The sequence below is a fragment of the Fukomys damarensis genome, unplaced genomic scaffold (assembly GCF_012274545.1).
Source record: "Fukomys damarensis isolate Sample0158 unplaced genomic scaffold, DMR_v1.0_HiC HiC_scaffold_5, whole genome shotgun sequence".
Taxonomy (NCBI): Eukaryota; Metazoa; Chordata; class Mammalia; order Rodentia; family Bathyergidae; genus Fukomys; species Fukomys damarensis.
This window is the reverse complement of record NW_022900917.1, coordinates 40,577,419-40,584,814: the sequence shown is the minus strand read 5'-3', so window position 1 is coordinate 40,584,814 and position 7,396 is coordinate 40,577,419.

Genomic DNA, 7,396 nt, shown 5'->3' with positions numbered 1-7,396 from the left:
GGGTCTTTATATTTGGGGGGGCTGGTTGTTTTGAGTTCTTTATATATTTTAGATAATAGTCCTTTGTCTGAGGAGTAGCTGGTAAAAAGTTTTTCCCACATTGTAGGTTGTCTCTTGGTTCTGTTGATGGTTTCTTTTGCAGTGCAGAAGCTTTTTAATAAGATGAGATCCCAGTTGTTCATTCTTTCTGCTAGTTCCAGTGCTACTGAGGATTTGTTCATAAAGCCTTTTCCTATGCCCATGTCTTCCAGAGTTCTGCCTAACTTACCTTCCAGCAAGTATAGTGTTTTTGTTTTTATGTTTAGATCTTTAATCCACTTGGATTTTAATTTAGTGCATGGCAGCAATTTATTTTTCTCTCTGCATCCTTAAAAGGGTTTCACTTCTGATTCATGTTCTTTCCTTTTTAGATTTTTTTTTTAATCAAGCTGAGGAAATTCTGCATCCTATTGTGCTGGGAGTTTTAATCATAAATGGATACTGGAGAATGAAAAAAATGGAAACTAAGCTTTTGTATATAGAGAGGAGAGAGGGTCAGCGATGGGATAAAATAAAATTTTTTAAAATTTTAAAGGTTAAAATATTTTTAAAAAATTAACATTGAATATGGTCAAATATTTTCCCTGGATATATTAAAATGATCACATGATTTTTCTCTTTTAGTCTGTTGACGGTATAGATTCCACCTAATTGATTTTTAATCCTTCTGTATTTCTTAGTACAATACACTCTTGGCGGGGGATATAGTTTAATTTTATGCTTTTTCTCATCTTGCAGTCCCTTTCTTGTTCACATAACACTTATGATAAATTCTATATTTAGTTTTAAAATTGATCCATTTAATTGATTTTGAAAAATCTGAGGCCTGTTATGTGCCAGGCACCAAGCAGAAATGTCACCATTTTGTCTTGTGTTCTACACTGGCTGAGTAACTCTTGCCCAGAACCTAAGTTTAAATTTGTGACCTGTAGGTAAACAATTGACAAATAGGCCTGTACCCTTAGTTATTCAGATAGTTCAAATGATCATGGGAGAGTTTGGAGCTCATTTTTATAATTCTTCCCACCCTCACCCTATAGCATACTTATCAATTTATCAAGCACATTTAATAACTATGTATGTGCTGGAAGAACAGTCTGGGCTGATATATCTTCTGAGTCTAGATTAGAAGAGTGATAACCAGGCCAGTGATTTAGCTCAGCGGTTCAGTGCCCTGCCTTGCAAGTGCAAGGACCTGAGTTCAATCCCCGGTACCAAGGAAGAGTGATAACCTCCAAATTGGTTGTTTTAACGTTGGTTTCTCTCCACCCCAGTAAGAAGGATTTCCCTGAAGCATAGCACTGATTTTTTTAAAAAACCCAATTCAGTGGTTTTTAGTGTGTTCATAGAATTGTGAAATCATCACCACAATCCATTTCAGATCATTATCACGGTCCTCGAAAACCCATACCTTTTAGCTATCACTTTCCTATCCTGCTACCACCCACCCAGCCCTGGGCAAGCACTGAAATCTTTTCTATCTCTATGGAGTTCCCTCTTCTGAACACTTTATATAAATGAAATTGTTACTGGGTTTTGGAGTGCTTGAGTCTCCTCCTGGAGGTGCTTTCTAGATTCTTTCTGTCCTGAGTGAAGAATTGGTCAAGACAAGCCAGGCATGGTGGTGCATGCCTATAATCCCAGAATTTGGGAGGCTGAGGCAGGCCAGTCTGGGCTACATAGTGAGATCAAGGCCAGCTTGAACTGCACAGCTCTACCCTGTTTTAAACAAACCAAACCAAACCAAACCAAACCAACAAAACTTGTTCAAGACGAGCGCAAACAGTAGCAAAGTTTTATTAAAAATAGGACAAGAAACAGACTGGAGAGCCAGACTGGGCCAATCAAAGTAGGAAAATAAACACACTTTACAGCGTGAAGGCAGCCACCATGCAACAGTGAACACAGTGGCAAAAACTCAGTGTGGAACAGGGGATTTAGATCAGTGGTGCTGCCACATGCCTCACAAGCACAGGTCTTGAGTTCAATCATCAGTACAAACAAAACAACAACAACAAAAACACCCAAAAACCAAAACTCAAGCCTGGAGTGGTGGCTCACACCTGTAACCCCAGCACTCGGGAGGCTCAGGCAGGAGGATCACTGTGAGTTCGAGACCAGTCTGGGCTACATAGTGAATCCCAGGTCAGTCTCAACTACATAGGGAGACCCTGCCTCAAAAAAACAAAAACAACAACAACCAAAAAAAACAACAACAACAACAAAAAACAAAAAACAAACAGACAAACAAAAAACCACAAAAAAAAGAACTCAGTGTGGACTGTCCTTTATGTATCATCCACTCCTCAGGCTGATGTCAGGTGTAGCCCATCCTATTGAAAACTTGCTGGAGTTCTCACAAGAAGTCTGAATTCAGGGCAGAACTGTTCTGCATGTGTCCTGGGATTTTATAATTAACAGATCAGGCTACTTCCCCAGCCAGTTTTGCAGGCCCTAATCTCCTGTCTCAGAATCATATACTGTGTGGTCTTTTGTGACTGGTTTCTTTCCTTAGCATGATGTTTTCAAGAACCCTAGATAACCCTGGATAACCTCCAGTTGTTATATTAGTATTTCTTCAGTTTTTGTGTCTGAATATTACATTGTGTGATTATACTCACAGTTATCCACTCATTACTTGGCAGATATTTGGAGAATTTTTTACACTTTTGGGCTATTACGATATTACTCTAGTAACCATTCATTTACAAGTTTTTGTGTACATATATTTTCATTTCTCTCAGTATATGTCTAGAAGTGGAATTGCTAGGACATGTGGTAACTCTGTATTTAAATTTTTGAGGAATTGCCACAGTATATTCCAAAATAGCAGTACTATTTTATGTTCCCTTCAGCTGTGTATGAAGGCTCTAACTTTTCACATTTGTGTTCACACTTATTACTGCCTTTATTATAGCAAAACTAGTAGGTGCAACATGGCATCTTTCATGCTTGTGATTTGCATTTTTATGTGACTAATGATGTTTTTGAGTGTCTTTTAATATATTTTGCTCACATAAATATCTCCTTTGGAGATATATCTATTCACATCCTTGACCCATTTTAAATTGGGCTACTTGTCTTTTTGCTATTGAGTAGAATATTGTACATTCTAAAGGCAAATCTCTTTTTTGTTTGTTTGTTTGTTTTTCAGGCAAGGCCTCACTCGTTAGTTTAGGCTGGACTTGAACTCATTATATAGTCTAGGATGGCCTCAAACTTGTGGCAGTGCTCCTGCCTCAGCCTCCTGAGTGCTGGGGTTACAGGCGTGTACTACCACACCTGGTTTAGATACAAATCTTTTATCAGATACATCATTTGCAAATATTTTCTCCCATTCTGTGGTTTGTCTTTTTCATGTTCTTGATGGTGTCCTTTGAAATATAAAAAACTTATAATTCCAAGAAAGTGTAACGTGTCCAATTATTTGTGCTTTTGATGCCCTATCTAAAAACCATTGTGCTCACTTCAGCAGTACATATACTAAGAATCCATTGTCAAATGTAAGATCAGAAAGATTTACTTCTATGTTTTTTTCAAGATATTATAGCTTTCTTCCCCTTCTAGGTAGCCCAGACTGGCCTTGAACTCATGGCAATCCTGCTTCAGCTTCCCATATGAGCCACCACGCCCGGTGTGAATCTTGTTTCTTAACCCATTTAGCCAATCTGTTTCTTTTGATTGATGAATGGAGACCATTGAGACCATGCGCATCGATGATTATAACTGATATGCACTGACTCATCTTTGTCATATTGTTTTCCTGTTGTTGGTTCCCTTTCTTTCCCTTCTGTGTAATTGCTTGTCTAGCCTGGTGGATTCATTCCACTGGGATTCTTGAAATTGTTGTCATTTTGAAGAATATCCTTCAGAACTTTTTGGAGTGCTGGTTTAGTGGTTGTGAATTTCTTCAGGTGGTCTTGATTATGGAAATATCTTACTTCTCCATCAACTCTGAAAGATAATTTTGTGGGGTACATCAATCTGGGTTGGAAGTTGCTTCATTTTAGAGATTGAAATATTTCACTGCGAACTCTCCTTGACTTAAGGGTTTGAGTTAAGAAGTCTGATGTGATTCTGATGGGTTTCCTTTGAAGATGATTTATATCTTTTATCTAATAGCTATTAGTGTTCTGTTCTTGTATTGAATTCTAGAATCTTGACTATTATATGCCTTCATGTAGTTTTGTTTTGTTTTGTTTTTGTGGTACCAGGGATTGAACTCATGAACTTGTACTTGTGAGGCAGGAGCAGTACCACTGAGCTAAATTCCTGGCCCTTTTCCTTTTTAGTCAGAATCTTGCCATGTAGTCCAGGCTGACCTTGAACTCATGGTGATCCTCCTGCCTCAGCCTCCTGGGGTCTGGGAACTGGTGGGTGCCACCACTCCTGGCTAGGGTTTTTTTGTTTTGTTTTTTTCTGATCATGACTATTTGGCATTCCATATGTTTACTTATCTGTATCTTGTGCTTGCTTCAGCAGTACATACACTTATCTGTCTCTCAAATTCTTTTTTTCATGCTTAAAAAGTTATCTGCTAGTACATCTGTGAACAGATATTTAAATGTCCTTTGTGCTATCTTCTGATTCTTCATTGATTCCAGTTAATCTTGGATTAGTTTTTATTGCATTGTCTAGCAGCTGTTAGACTGATTTTTCCATGGTCCCTTGCTAATTTTAAGAGGTCTTTTGTGAGATGATCACTAACCACAACCCTGTCTGCTAGGTCTGATATTCTATCCTCACATTGACTCTGCTGCATATACTTTCAGTAGAATGTACAATCTCCTGGATTTCTATTTGAGTCTGTTTTATGGAATCTAGTTCCTTTCTATGTTGAGGATTCATCATTTCCATGACTTTCCTAAACTCTACTTTTTAATCTATATGTACTCTAGATTCAATAATCATTTCCTTCATTATAGTCATTATCTCTTTGATTATCTGTTTTGTTTTTATCAAGAGACTCTCTGTTTTGTTACTTCTGTTGCTACCATTTCATAAAATTCAACTGGATGGCTTTTGATTTCTTCTACTAAAATGTTCCCTTGATTTGACTTGGGTGAGTTGAGGGTAATGGGATGCATCTTTGTTTTGTGTTTTCTCCTTTTCTTCTTCTTTTTGTTTGTTTTCTGCATTGAGGCTTGTAAGTTGCTTATGGTAGGTAGCTTTATTATTAGTATGGAGATCTCTTTAGAAAATGACTACTTTTCAGCAACGTCTTCTAGACATAGCTGGTGTTTTCCTTTTGAGCCTGTCCCAGGATCCTGCCTCTGAAATTTATTAGGGATGAAATGTTGCTTCCTGTTTGGCCTAACCCCCAGTTCTTTAGTACTGGACAATGGTATTATTTACAATCCCCAGACAATCTAGATATTGGCATACAAGGAAGTTCAATTGATCACAACAACTATATCAGCTAGGCTAAAGTAGTACAATTGGTAATGATAGTAGCATCAAGCACAGACTGGACAGTGACAAATTGTGATAATTTAATTCATTGCCTTTAACCATAGGTACAAGATTTATAGTTGTATAACAATATCTAAGACCAATGAAAAATTATATACAGTAAATATCCACTCAGTAAAGTGATATTATCCTAAAGGGAGAAAATTTAAAAGAGATAGAAAAAAAATAGAGAAATAATAGGGAAAGAGACTAGAAGTAAGGCTGAAGGACAAAAAAAAAAAAATTATCCAAGCCTTGGGAAACTTATGATGAAGACAGGAGGGTAAGAAAGAAGGAAAAAACAAAAACAAGAAGAAAGCAATACAAACAAAAAAGCAAAAAACTAAAAGCAATGTTCATTCTCATGAAAAAGCAAACACAAACAACCAAAACCAACCAAACAACAACAGCAACAATAATCCACAAGCAATGGAACTGTTTTTCCTCTGATTTCAAGTCTGTGTTTATGTTCTGGGGTCTACAGTTTTGTGGTACTGTCCAGTTCAGGGTGTGGCTCTGCTTTTGCTGGTAGACTAAGGAGGCAGTCAAAGCCCAGATCTGTGCTGGATGATCCCAGACAGCCTGTAGTAGGATTAGGGTGGTATGCCAGCTTTGGTATTTTCAAATCCACAGAGGCTCAGGCTGATCCCGGCCTCTGGTTGTGGGGCTGGGGTCTGAATTGTTTAACTTATAACACTCTGGTACTCACCTGAACAAGGCTCCCTGTAATCTCCAGTCACTTTGAATTTTTTTGTTTTGTTTTGTTTTTTGAGACAGGGTCTCACTATGTAGTTGAGATTGACCTGGCAGCTTTGGTATTTTCAAATCCACAGAGGCTCAGGCTGATCCCGGCCTCTGGTTGTGGGGCTGGGGTCTGAATTGTTTAACTTATAACACTCTGGTACTCACCTGAACAAGGCTCCCTGTAATCTCCAGTCACTTTGAATTTTTTTGTTTTGTTTTGTTTTTTGAGACAGGGTCTCACTATGTAGTTGAGATTGACCTGGAACTCAGTATGTAGCCCAGGCTGGGGTCGAGCTCACAGCAATCCTCCTGCCTCAGACTCCTGAGTGCTAGGATTACAGGCGTGCACCGCCACTCCTGGCTCACTTTGGATTTTTAACTCTTGGAGACCTGAGATGAAGCCAACACACAAATGCTGTAAATCCTAGGTTTAGTTGGCCCCTCCCTTAAATGGTCCTACCAAGCACTACTTGCAGGGGACACTGACTTTGCTTGGAGTGGAGTCACTCACCGGTGCACAATATCCACTGCTCTGTTCTACTGGTGGGTTTCTCTCTGGAGGCCTCTAGAGTCAGCCACTTTCACTGTGTCCCTGTAGATTGGATCCTCCTCTTTCGTGCCATCAGTCAGGAGCTAGAAAGAAGGTGCAGATTTTTGCTTCCCTTTTCTGCATTGAAGTCTGTCTCTTCATCTTCTCCTTGGGCTCTAATTTTCCCTTCAGATCCCTCCTGGGTCCCAGGGACCTATATCCCTTCTCCTTTTCCCCAAGTTGCTACCTTTCAGTGTATTTCAAACCTTGGAGAGATCAACTTGTTCCTGCATGCTGCTCTGCCATCTTCCTGGAAGTATCAAGAAATTCAATCTTGCTAGTATGTTGAAATTTGTTTTCCCAAAATGTGTTTTCTGCATTTATTGAGATGATTATGTGGTTATATTTTCATTCTATTGGTAGAGTACCATTACTTAATTTTTATTTATTTTTTATTTTTTTATTTTTATTTTTTTTTCTTTTTTATTGAGGTTATTGGTACAATCTAGGTATACAAATACAATTACATTCATCATTGGGATTCTGTACCTTTACATAATAGGTCTTGATTCTCATTTTTCCCCTTGTCCCTGCCCTCCCTTCACCCCCTCCTCCCCTCCCCATTTACAAACA